We start from the raw sequence: 14,124 nt of genomic DNA, 5'->3' as shown, positions 1-14,124 counted from the left end.
AAAGCCTTAATATATATACAGAAGACCTGTGCATGCCCTGTGCGTGCTGCCTTAGTTTCTGTGAGTTCATAAAAGCTTTAATCCTGTTGATTTAGAAGGATTTGTTTTCTTGGTGTCTTCCATCCTCTCTGGCTCTTACACACTTTCTGCCTCCTCTTCTGTGAAGTTCCCTGAGGCCCAAGGGGAGATTTGATAGAGATATCCCATTTAGGGCTGAGTGTTTGAAGGTCTTGCACTCTTTACATGTGGGTCTTATCTGGCTATGGGTCTCTGTATTTGTTCCCATCTGCTGCAGGAAGAAAGCTGAAGGCCCCATTGCTGAAGATAACACTTATACAACTCATTAGACATGAAGTCGAGATGGTGCCTACATAGAATCTTAACCCTTATGTTCCAGTGTCTCTGATACAGGAAGGTACTCTGTATGCTATCAAAAGAGAAGCAAAAACACCAACCCAACCACAAATCCTTTATCTACAATGGTATCCTGCCTGTAAGATATGCTAGGCAATGGTTCTCAGCCCACGTGGGTCATAGCCCCTTTGGGGATTGAATGACCCTTTTAGAGGTTTCAGATATCCTGCATATCAGATATTTACATTACAACTCATAACAGTAGTAAATTTACAGTTATGAAGTAGCAACGAAATAACTTTATGGTGGTGGTGGGGTCACCACAACATGAGGAGTTATATTAAAGGGCCAAAGCATTAGGCAGGTTGAGAACCACTGTGCTAGGGTAATGGTGACACAAGGCCTATAGAAATAACCAACCAATATCTGATTTGACTTAAGGCTCACTCCACAAGATGGAACCCATACATGACACGGCTTGGGTGACAAGGAACTAGAGACTAGATAGCCCAGGGACCTAGACTAAAACTAAAATCAAGTACACCTATTCTAAAATAACAATAAACACAGCAGTAAAATGACCCCTAATTTCATACATCATTGCTTTGTTCACCCCAGACTACAACTCTTAATGTTGTATATTTTTTATAAAAGTATAGTTACACAGATCCAGTACTGGAAAACCAGAAAGCAATTTCACTGCCTATCTTCCTCTACCCAGTTGACATGCTCTGTTATCTACTATTTCTTCTCCCCTAACTCTCTCAACCCCTGTTCTTTTTATCATCACCATAGTTTTGACTTTTCTAAAATCTTGTACATTTGAATTCACACAATATGTAGCCTTCACAGACTGGCTTCTTTCACTTAGTAATAAACATTTACATTGCCTAGATATTTCTTTACTTGATAGCTCATGCGCTTTTAGTGCTGAACAGTGTCTCATTGTTTGGGTGAACCACAGTTTCTTTATTCACTCATCTCGATTATGTGAAAGTTTTTTGGGGGCCATAAGCTCCTAGCTCCTTTGGGTAAGTGAGTACCAAGGGGTGCAGTTACTGAGTCATCTGGTGTGTAGTGATACATTTTTTAAGTATCTTTTGACTCCAAAATATCAGCTGGACCTTGCAGTCAAGTTAATAATATGTTTTGAGATCATTTAAGATTATGTACTTAGCTTGCTATCTAGTATAGGTAGCACTGTTAAGTTTAACCAACCTTTTATAGAACAATGTAACCAACTTTGCCTTTCCCATGTAACTGGTTTTTAGGACCAAGCTAAACATAGCTTTACTCTTTTGTGCTCTCCTGACCCAGAATGGCATAAGTGTGCATGTGTGTTGTGATAAACAGCTGCTGAAAGCAGCCAACAGGTTGGAAACAACCTTAAAATAAATAACCTCATAAATATCAGATACAACATGTACATATAAATCAAAAACATCTATTTGCACTGGTGAGTGCTATTCTGGATCAGTTGGCATCAACAAAGTAAAATCATTGTGAATCTTTAGTAAAGATTTCTACGAAGCATCCCTCATTTCTTTCCCATACCATGTTTTCTGGGCTATTGAATAATGCAGACCAAAGCTCTTTGTTAGGGACAGACAGAAGACACAGGGACAGAAGTGGAGAATTCAAATTTTGGCTCACTCTTGGTCAAACTAACTCAAGAGGAAGTCTGTGCTTTTGTTCCTTTATGTGTTATTAGGGCATTTTGGTAAAGGTATGCTTCGTTTTTAAGAAACTGCCAAGCTGTCTTCTGAAGTGGATAGACTGCTTTGCTTTCCCTCCAGCACAGAATGGGAGTTCCTGTAGCTCCACAGTCTCGTCAAACCTTGATGCTATTGTCAGTGTTCTGGACTTGAGCCATTCTAATATGTATTTAGTGCTATTTCATTGATGATGCAGTTTTTACTTCCCAGATTATATACGATGTGGAACACATTTTGTGTATTTATCTTTTACATAAATATCTTCTTTGATTAGATATCTCTTAAGAGGTTTGGTCCATTTTTAAAAGTTGTTTTGATTTGTTTTCCTTTTTTTTGGTTCTGGGAGTTTCTTGTGTATTCTCTATAACTTTAAAAAAACAAATATGTCATTTGTAAAAATTTTCTGCCAATTAGTGGCTTGCCTTCCTAATTTTGACAGTGTTCTTTATCAGAAGAGTTATTTTTAATTTTAATGAAGTCCAACCCATCAATTCTTTCACAGATTGGGTCAAACCTCAAATCTTCTCGATTTTTTGTGCTGTCATTGAAGAGTTTAATAGTTTTATGTTTTAACATGAAGGTCTGTGATGTATTTTAGGTTAATTTCTATGAAACATATAATGCCTGTGTTTTGCTTTTTGTTGTTTCTTTTTTGTGTGTAGGAACCCTTTAAAACATTCTTCTCTTTGCATCAGTTCTACCCAGGATATTGCTGTTTGATGAATTTTATTTGCAAAATCACTTAATGCTTGCCGTATAATATAACCTAGTCATAAGGGTGCCTCTCCCATCATATTTACAGATCATGTCTGTGCAGATGAGGGCATGTAATCTGGGCCTAGAAATTGTGCAGACCTTAGAATTCAGCTTACCACATTCTCTATGATAATTCTGGTCATAACCTCTCTGACCCTCACATTTATCATCTGACAAATGAGAACTGTAGCAGGTATCTCCCTCCCAGCAAGTGAATCTGTCTTTCTGTTTAATCTACCATGTTAAAAACACAAACCAGTCTTGCTTATAGAATTGTAAGAAACCTTTCAGTCTTCATATGGAACATTGGAATCCTGGGAGAAAATTTCTCTGCCTTCTAGATCATTTCAGAAACTAGCTTTCAGAGAAAAGGAGTATGTTCATGGCCACTTCTCTTCCATTTCCCTTCCAGTTCATCAGTACAACACCCTCAAAATAAAGGTAAGCAAGCACATCCACAGTTGAGATGGTAGAGTGAACTTCCACATGACACCTTACCTAGGTAGACTTGTGGGTACTCAGGGGGCTCTCATCTAATTGTTTCAAGAGCCCTTGATATTGGCCATCAGTGTGAAATGTTTCATCATGAGCTAGTCAAAGAGGGTCTTGAGCTGGGATTATAAGTCAGTGGTAGAGTGTTTGATAGCATGCATGAGGCCATGGGTTCAAATCCCCACACTGGGAAAAATGTCAAAACAGACTTTATTTCATTTTAAACTGAAATGTCTGGAAGTTCAGTAGAGTTGCTACAGTAGATAGACAAAACAGAATGAATATCCTGTATAACAAATCTGGGGATGGCAATGGATCACAAGCAACAAACAATTCCTTCGTTACAAGAATCTGTGCCATTCTAAGACAAATGTGTGTAAACATTATTAGAGAAGGAATTGCCCATTGATGCCCCTAATAGGGAGGGGAAAAATAAAACCAAAAAGCAAGTTAGAGATAGCCATTAGCTTATTACAGATAAAGAAGAAAGGATGTTAGTTGTAATAAAGTACAAGCTCAAGGAATAAGAGCTATGTTTTGATAAAAGACAATCCCTCTTCTCCAGTGTGTCCCCTATTAACTGCAGTCTAACTAAGGATAGCTTTTAAATATGTCAATAACACTTGTATGAATGGGTTTGGGGAGGGCTATTGATGTTTGAGAAACACCTACCACAGTGCCTGACATATAAGGAATGCACTTAAGCAATGCTATCATGTGGTATTCTTTGATGAGCTGGATTAGTATTCAGTGCTATTTCTCTAGGAGGAAATAGGATGAGGTAAAAGTGTCATTGCTTATTGTAACTAATGAGAGGACATAGACAAAGGAGTGACAATACAAACAAGGTCTCACTATGTAGCTCTGACTGGCTGCCACCTCACTATGTAGACTAAGCTTGCCGAGAACTCACAGGGATCTGCTAGGATTAAAGGCATGTGCCACCATGCCTGGTATTGGTAGATATTGTAGAAAATAGATATGTATCACTGGTGGTGTGTGATGAATGCTGCAAGGAACAAATGATTGCTTTATAGAAGGCTGGGCTTGGTGGTGCGTGTCCATAATCCCAGCTGCTTGGGAGGCTGAAGCAGGAGGACATCAGGCACAAGTCTAGCTTGGGCAACTTAGTGAGATCCTGTTTCAAATGACAATGTGGAAACTGTGCTGGAGATGTAGCTTGGTGCTGTAATCCCTGCCTAGCATGTACACAGGCTTAGGTTCAATTTTCAGTACTAATAAAAATTGTTCATAAAGTGAAATCTGCCAGGGGTCTGGGAAAGGTGAAAAGAAATTTGGAGAGTTAGAGGAGAGTTAGCAAAGAGGGTTGAAGGAGATGGTATCTGTAGCTGGGCTTCTTTTCCTTTCCTTTTCTTCTTCCAGTGGAAGCTGAAAATAATCAGAGTGATGGAATGCTGGGAGCATAAGAGCTGAGAAGCTTGGCTTGTTTTTATTATCACTTGAGAGGTCAATGGTTTACAACCAGGAGTGAAATTGCCCCTTAGGGGACATTTAGAAGTTTTTACAGGCATTTTCTGTTACTGCAACTTGGGCAAGGAGAGGCAGTGCTATGGGTATCTGGTAAACAGGGACCAGTGAACTGTAATGTGTCCTATAATGAACACAACAGCCTCCCTGACACAGAATCATCTGGCCCCAAATATCATAATCCCAAGGTTGTGAAACCCTGTTATAGACATTTCAGTTCTGTGACTGGATGAGACTGAACCCGTATATGGTGTATGATTCACCCATGGTGCCTGTTAATTGCTTCTAGAGTGAGCTACAAAGTCACAGCACAGTGTTTTCCTTTTCCTTTTGTCAAAAGGTAGCACTAAGTGTCATAATTAAAATATGCATGGCCTTGTGAGATAGTCCTATTCTGGACTAGAATTATGGTATGAGGGCATTTGGGAGGGATAACAAACATATATTCAATTAAAATTAGGGAATGGAATCCAGGGAAATTTGAGATTATGTTGGAAGTGTTTGATAAATGCATAGTAGAGTTCTGAAGTTAATTCTGAGTTTTGTTTTGATGTCATTCACTAAGACAAGAGAAGTGTGATGGGAATAAAATATACAAACTAAATATTCTTAGTTTGATATGCATACTCAGGGATTCCAACAGCATAACCCAGTATTCAGGGAAGAATCTGAAACATGACTAAGTACCTTAAACGACACATATACTTAGGAGTTAATATCATACTGCAACTAAAGCCATAGATACTGTGATCATAATGAGAATTAACTGAGAGAAAAAGCTCTAGCTTTTCAAACATGAATAGACAAGAGGAACTTCCAAAGAGAAGAAGGTGTCCCTGTGCATGTACTAGAATATTGCATAATGCACTCCCATGACTATGTTTTAAAGGTGGGAGTCCTTGACAATAATTAATAATTAATGTGTAACTGGATATACTCAATAACTTAGTAATAAAGTTTTCATTCATGCTAACAGAGACAATATTTTCAGTGACCCATTTGATCTTAAAGAGAAAAACAACAAAAACAAAAACAAAAACAAAAACCAGAGAGGACTACATATCTTGTAGGGTTTGCACGTGACTTTTTCTCCAGAAGATCAGATACTGAAGGGTTGATTCTCAGAGTGGCAATAGTGGGTGATGGAACTGTGAGATGTGGGGACCTACTGGAGTTAATTAGTTCAACTGGGTGCCTGTACAAAGGACTGGGACTCCAGCCACTTTTCTGTCTTCCAGATTTGCTATATGGTCCTTCTCCCATGCTTCTTCCATTCAGCATGAGGTACTCACTGGACCTGAGCTGTTGTTGGTACCACACCCTTCAGTCTGCCCAACCACAAGTGAAAGAAACAGCTTAGAAAGCTAGCCAACCCAACACACTTTTATTAAAATCTTTCTTTTGAGACAGCATCTCACTATTTAGCTCCAGTTGTTCTGGAACTCACCCAGACCAGGCTGGACTTGAACTCACAGAGCTATCCCAAGTGCTGGGATTGAAGGCATGTACCACAATGCCTGGCTGCATTTAGTTTTATTTTATTTATTTATTTATTTGTTTGTTTGTTTTTCTATTATCAGTTTGATACAGTATAAATTTTTATCCTAATTAGGAAATGTTTCATTGAGGTTTGCCCAGTGATTGAGTAAAACTAAAACTTATTATAAGCCACAGTCATCCTAGGGTCCCGCCTGCTATATAGCTTGGTTCTGTGGGTTTCAGTCTGATTGTTCTTTGCTTTATATCGAGAATCCACTTATGAGTGAGTACATACCATGTTTGTCCTTCTGGGTTTGGGTTACCTCACTCAGGAAAATATTTTCTAGTTCCATCCATTTGCCTGCAAATTTCATGCTTTCATTGTTTTCTCTGCTGAGTAGTACTCCATTGTGTATATGTACCACACTTTCTTAATCCATTCTTCACTTGACGGGCATCTAGATTGTTTCCAGGTTCTGGCTATTACAAATAGTGTTGCTATGAACATAGTTGAGCATGTATCTTTGTCGTATGATTGAGTATTCCTTGGGTATATGCCCAAGAGTGGTATGGCTAGATCTTGAGGTAGATCGATTCCCAATTTTCTGAGAAACTGCCATACTGATTTCCAAAATGGTTGTACAAGTTTGCATTCCCACCAACAGTGGAGGAGTGTTCCCTTTACTCCACATCCTCTCCAACATAAGCTGTCTTCAGTGTTTTTTATCTCAGCCATTCTGACAGGAATAAGGTGGTATCTCAGAGTCGTTTTGATTTGCATTTCTCTGATGATTAAGGATGTTGAGCATTTCTTTAAAAGTCTTTCAGCCATTTGTGATTCCTCTTTTGAGAATTCTCTGTTTAGCTCTTTAGCCCATTTTCTAATTGGATTGTTCAGTATTTTGATGCCTAGTTTTGATGCATTTAGTTTTAATAACAGAAAATACATTGGTTCAGGGGTCCTAGTACAACAGACACTTTTTGTTAGATTGCCTTTTTGGAGCTAGAATTTCAGTTTGTGGTTCAGTATAGTCAGAAGTTTTCCTGTCTCTCATCCAGAATCCCGCAGCCTTTTATAAAATAATCATGCAGAGGCTTAATATTAATTATAACTACTTGGACATTAGCTCAGACATATTACCGACTAGTTCTTGCACTTAAACTAACCCATAATTCTTATATATATTTTTAGCCACATGGCTTGGTACCTTTTCTCCATTCTGCCCTGTCATCTTGCTTCTTCTGTGTTTGGCTGGCAACTCCTGACTCGCCTTCCTCTTCCCAGAGTTCTCCTCTCTGCTAGTCCTGCCTATACTTCCCTCCTGGCTACTGGCCAATCAGTGTTTTATTTATCAACCAATCAGAGCAACACATATTAACAGCGTACAGAACAGCATCCCACAGCAGTTCAGGCTGGCTTCAAACTCACGTTCATTGTTATGGTAGCCTCCTAAGCACTAGCATAATAGGTCTATACCATCATAACCCCCTGAAATATTTCAACAAGTATTGAGAAATAAAGCATGTTCGAATGCTGAAAGCTGGCACCAACTGAGAATGGAAAGTTTGCAAATACAGGATAAAGAAGAGGAGCCCCAAAGCCCAAATGAAAGAAACTAGCTTTAGAAGCAAGACCATGTGGTGTCATTGAAAGCATGAATGTTGTGAGTTTATGACTTTCTTAGTGGTGAGTAGACAAGTGAATGAGAACTTCTCCTGTAAGAAGCTAAAGACAAAGTTACCTAGAAATGGTGGGATTAATGTAAGAATTTTGAGGCATTTAAGACAAGTTTGAAATACTGTTGTGGAAATTGGAAAGAGGTATTACTGGAGTCAAAAAGAGGGCAACATGGGGTTGGAGAGATGACTCAGTGGTTAAGAGCACTGGCTGTTCTTACAGAGAACACAGGTTTGACTTCCAGTATCAATGTGGCAGCTTATAACAGTTCATGACTCCAGTTCAATGGGATCTAGCGACATCTTCCAGCCTCCATAGGCACCAAGTCATAGTGCACATATATTCATAAAAACAAATACTTTTTAAAGGAGGGAAATTATTTTTTTAAAAGAATCCTAAGATCCCATTAAGGTTGTCTATGTCAAGCAACTAATCCATTTGGAAATCAATGTAAATGTAGTGGAGCTGAGGATATCACTCACTGATGAAGTGCTTTCCTAGCATGTCCAATAACCTGGGTTCAACCCCCCCCCCAGTGCTGCTGAGAGTGAATAAGCTGAAAGAGTGATGAGCAGGAAAAAGCAGCTCTTGGGGCACCAGGTACACAGATGGTATTTTAACTCAAGGGTCAGGATGAAGACTTGCAGAAATAGCTTTGTGGGAAGAGAAGATGAGAGCTCTGATCATCCCTCCATATTCTTTATAAAATGAGGAGACTGCAGACTTCACCTGAGAGGACTTAGGAAAGTGAGTGGGAGAGAAGGAAAGAAATGAGCTGTGATTTCACCATCCTGAGCAACCACTGCCAAAACATTACGAAGATTGTGCTGCAGATGGGCAAAGAATTGGTCCAAGGGGGATGACAGCTCTGATGCAAAGGAATGCAATCTTTGATGGAGGACAACAGTTGTCAGGATGGAGAGGAAGCTGGATAGAAGCCAAGAGAACGTACAGATGGTCACTGAACTACCTCTTCTCAGACTCCAGTTGCTGATCCTTTGCCATAATCACCTGACCTGCCAGTTTGGGCAGCCTTCTTCCTGCTGATTCATCCTTCTAAGTTCCAATCCATCTTGCTTTTGCTTCCTGTGGCTTTCTTCTGCTGGGAGTCAACATAGCTGAAAGGATTTTCATCTGGTGCACAACTCTTGTTTTACAGGAAGCTTCCAGGGGAAGTCTCTGGGTTTCCCATAACTTATTTCAGCTCTTGAGAGTCTCATAGCCCTAAAAATACAGACAGACAATTTGTCTCTAGTGCAGTTGGTTCTTTCACTAGGAAAGCACACTCTGTCACCCTCTCTGTCATCTCATCGTTAATGAATTTGATTTGGAGGACTCATTAAGAACTGCACCAAGGCCTTATTTTGTGGGTGTCACACTTAGTTAAGTGGATTGGTTTCTTTGCGTGAATGATGGTGTATACACATATATGGAACTAATCAGAGCAACAAATGTTTGTGTGCAAGCAACTCTAACCCCACTGGGGAAGGATGTAGTGGCCTGACACGCAAGTTGGCAGCTACTCTTTTCAAGTGATACTTTGCTCTGTGAAGTCTGCATAGCAAGGAGTACTCTATCTGACTCTTGGCATAATTAAAAGTCTGTTCTCTTCATTCAGACAACTCACATGCTCCATTATCAGATACCCAAAGTGTTGATACTTCTTTAATAAATGGATTTTTATTTGCAATCAGATCCAAGCTGAGTAGTCCTCCATATAGGCAATACCAGCACAATTGTGTGAGGGAAGGCTCTTCCCCACTTTTGGTTGACATTTGTAAGTGCTTTATGGTTTCCAGAGCCCTTTCATGTATAATATGATTTGTTACTCCTACAACTCCACGGAGTTTGTTCTCTGAGCCTTGACTTAAAGATGAATAAAGGGATTTTCAGAAAGGCCAGTTTAAGTGATAAAGTTAAGCTAAAATCACTGGTTGTCTGAAACTCGAGGGATCCCTCTGTCATAAAGTGCTAACCCTGAGCAAATGAGGTTTCCTGTGCACTTCCACTTTGTACCATAATAAAGTGTGTTCAACTTGATCTCAGGCTGTATTTCAAGGTTAACGCTTTATAAATGGAACTAAATCATTGGAGATCGGGCCAGAAGCTAGACGTTTATTTATTGATCTAGTCTGGCCTCTTGGGTTTCTTGATATTTGGTGAGATGGGGCATTTGTTGGCAAAGTAGTCTGTTTCCTCTAGAATGAAGAGCACTGCTCTTGAATTTTAAACACAAGAAATGGCTCAACACCACTCCTGAGCACAAAGCCTGATGTTGGCAGAGAAAAAAAGGGAGCATTTTCTGAAGAGCCCTTCTATTGACTTCCACTCAAAGCTATGTCTTAAGCATGGTTGGTATTAGGGGTGGGCATGGTGGCACGCAGCTTTGATCCCAGCACTCATGAGGCAGAGGCACATATATCTCTGGGAGTTTAAAGCCAGTGTGGCCTAAATAGTGAGTTCTAGGCCAGCTAGGGATATGCAGCATGACCCTGTATTAAAAAAAAACTATCATAATACTCTATGAAAGCCTACATAATAAATACATATATCCTTCTGTTTCTAAACTACTTGTAATAAAGTATTAATGATTAAATGAGTTCATTTTCAAGGATACCCTATTTTACAGTGTGATAATGTTCTAATATTAGATGTTTATAGCATAACAAAATTAAAATGTATCAAAATATTTTTCCATGGGTTATTTATTAATTATAAAGAGTGATAATTCTCCTTTAGGGGCTGAGGATGTAGCTCAGTTGTTAAATGTTTCAGGAAGCCCTGGTTGGGATCTCCTGCACCACATAAATTGGGCATGGTGGTGCATGCAAGTAATCCCAACTCTCAAGAAGTAGAAATTGGAGTGGACATCACCCTTAGCAGTATGATAAGTTTGAGGCCAGTCTAGGATATATGAGAGTCTGTATCTAAAGAAATAAGTCAAAATCCTTTTTACCATAAAGAAATCTGACAAGGGGCTGAAGAGATAGCTCATAACTTAGAGCACTTGTTGTTCATCCAGGTTCAAGTCAAAGACCCAGGTTCAACTACCAACACCTACAAAGGCAGGCCACAACTGTCTGTAACTTCAAATGCAGGGGAATTCTACACATTCTTCTGGCCTTCACCAGTACCAGCCATTCACACATGGCTTACAGACATACATGCAGGCAAAATACTTATACAGATAAAAATATTTAAACTTCAAAAATTAAAATGATTACTGATTATACATTCCAGTAACAGAACACATGGCATTCTGGTGTAATGTACCTTGAAGAATACAGTGTCATGTCTGTGGGATACCTACCTCAACACTGAAACATGCTCTTAAGAAATATCAGATATTAACCCAGGACCTGGAAGGTGGTAGCAGAAAGATCAGGAGTTCAAATTCATCCTCAATACATAGCACATTAGAGAATAGCCTAGGTTTATGGGATTCTGTCTCAAAACAAAACAAAACAAAACAAAACAAAATCAGATTAAACCCAGGCCAAGGGACCTTCTAAGACAAAGTTAATGGCATCATTAATAAACAAGATGTGAAATACATAGAAAGCCAGGGGATCTGAACCAAAATAAACAGAATCTGAAGAGCCCAGAGGAGTAAATACTGTGTCTTCCATCTGAATCAGAGACAGGAAATGGTTGTAATGGAAATTTTTTTCTCATGTTATACAATACAATACAACCCAACTGCAGTTTCACCTCTCTCCACACCTCCCAGTCCCCCCACCTCTCCTAAAGGATATTACTAGAAAAATTTGCAAAATTAAAAGTTGAAAAAGGGAAAAAAAAGAGCAACAACTTTGCAAACAATTGAGAACATTTCGGCCTTTAAAAAAAAATAATGCTTCCATGATGAGATTTTTTTCCTTCTTTGCTCTTAAATTTAATTCTTTTGGGGGGGAGGTAACAAGGGCAGAGGGCAGATATGAAGGGACAGGGAAATAAATGGGATCTAGATGGATGATATGAAAGACAAAAAGAATAAATAAAAAGAAATTTTACTTTTAAAAAGTAATAAGAAATTATTCAAATGTTATCTCGAGCTGAGTAGAGACAAATGTGCAGAAATCCTTTGCGTTTGCTTCATTGTTTTAAAATGCCACCAAAATAAGACATTCTGACTGTGGCAAATGAAATGAGTTCATTACAAACCTTGGTTCAGTACAGGTACTGTCTAACCTCAGAGATCAACTCTTTACTTAGGAAGAATTTTAATATTTGTGTTAAAGTTTCTTGGTTTAGATCTGTTTTAATCTTCGAAAGACATCTTCTCCTTTATATCTTATCCTTTCAAAGGATGTTTATTTGGTTATTGATTTGGCAGTACTGTTGTGTATAAGAGTCTCTGGCAGTCACCCAGTAACCATTGACAGAGTAATATGGAGCATCACATTAACTAATAGGATTCTCTGTTTTCATACATCATCAGTTATTACTCCACTGGAGAAGATCTGAGCTTGACTAAGTACCTTTGTTAGAATCCATTTTTCTTTCCATAGGGTTGTATAAATATTTAGTGAGCAGCTATGAGATTATGGCTCTCTACTGACCACTGAAACTCTACTTAAAATATGCATACCTTCATCTCACACAGACGAGGCACTCACTCATGGAATTTTCAGGTAACTTTCCAATGATCTCAGCTCAGCCATATATATTTAATTTTTATATTACCTACTTTTTTTATCATGAGTTCTCTACCTGTGTTTTTTCATGAGCATTATAATTGTAAATTTCTTTCCCTATTTGCACTTACTTGTTCGTTTGTTTAGGTAGTTCTGGGGCTATTTAATGACTGTATACAGCTGTATACATCCATCACTACAACTAAGACACACAACAAGGTCTGTGGAGATGGCTCAGTGGGTAGAATGCCTGCCATCCAAGTGTGAAGACCCAAGTCAAAATTTCTGCACCTGTACAAAAGCATCGGATAACTCCAGTCCTGGAAGGGAGAGATGCAAGTTTCCTTAAGGCTTTTTGGCCAACTAGTTCAACTAATTAGTGAGCTCCAGATTCAGGAGATCTCATTTCCAGTTCTATCCCTTTCTTAAATTTCTGCATGGCTTCCTACTGGCCCTGGAAGCTCAAGAGAACAGGGCTGTGGATCCACACACAGTATGCTTCCTACTGAATCTGCCACTTCTCCTCACAGTACTACTGGGCGTGATTTCTCCTGCTGCACCTCATATCAAGTCCACCCTCTTAGGCAGGGTGTTAACTATGTATTCCTGTTGCTGTGACAAAGTACCCAAGGAAATCATTTTAAGGAAGGAAGGGTTTATTCTGGCCCAATGTTTAAGAAGGAATACTGTCCATCATGGCAGGGAAGGCAGCAGGAGTTGGAAGCAGCAGGTTCCATTGCACTGTCAGTCAGGGAGCAGAGAGCACTGGACCCTGGTGCTCAGCTGTCTCCCTGCTTTCCTCTTTCTAATTCAGCCACCCAGGACCCCAGTCCACAACACAGTGCTCCCCACCTTCCCACATGGGGTTTCCCTCCTCAGTCAAGAAATGCCATCACTCATTGAAGTTAGCACTGTGATGTGCAGCTCCACATAAGTAGGTAGGACATGGGCAATTGAGATTTTGCCAGAAGTTCTTGTAGCTTTTCAAGCTCTGGTCTGTTTGCTCGCATTTATTCTCTCTCTAGAGCTTTGACATGATTGTTTGTGAGCAGTTTATCTACATTTACATGTGCTTGTTGTACATTTCAGAGGAGTTTGCCAAAAGTTTCATTTTCATTCTCTCTCTCTCTCTCTCTCTCTCTCTCTCTCTCTCTCTCTCTCTCTCTCTCTCTCTCTCTCTCTCGTGACAGGCATCACACATGAAATACTTTATGGTAGTGCATAATCAGAATCTGCTTATATTAAAAAAATTCAGACCCTGAGGACATCACAGATATATAGGTATTCCCATACACTGGGCTGTAAGTGGCTTGCACTTTTTACACTGGCTAAGTTGTGTTCTTTGATCTGCGCTCCAATTAAGAAAAAGCAAAAACTTAGCATTCATCTTCACAAACCCATATCTATTTCATTTATAAGGTTATATTTTACCCAACACCATCATTTTTTCTCGACATTTAGTATTAAAATGTCCTATCTCACCTGGGAGATGCCACTAATGACTAGTAACAGAGAAATACACCTA

Source organism: Peromyscus maniculatus, chromosome X, assembly GCF_049852395.1.
Source record: "Peromyscus maniculatus bairdii isolate BWxNUB_F1_BW_parent chromosome X, HU_Pman_BW_mat_3.1, whole genome shotgun sequence".
Lineage (NCBI taxonomy): Eukaryota > Metazoa > Chordata > Mammalia > Rodentia > Cricetidae > Peromyscus > Peromyscus maniculatus.
The sequence above is the reverse complement of the archived record's forward strand: the minus strand, read 5'-3'. Positions refer to the sequence as shown.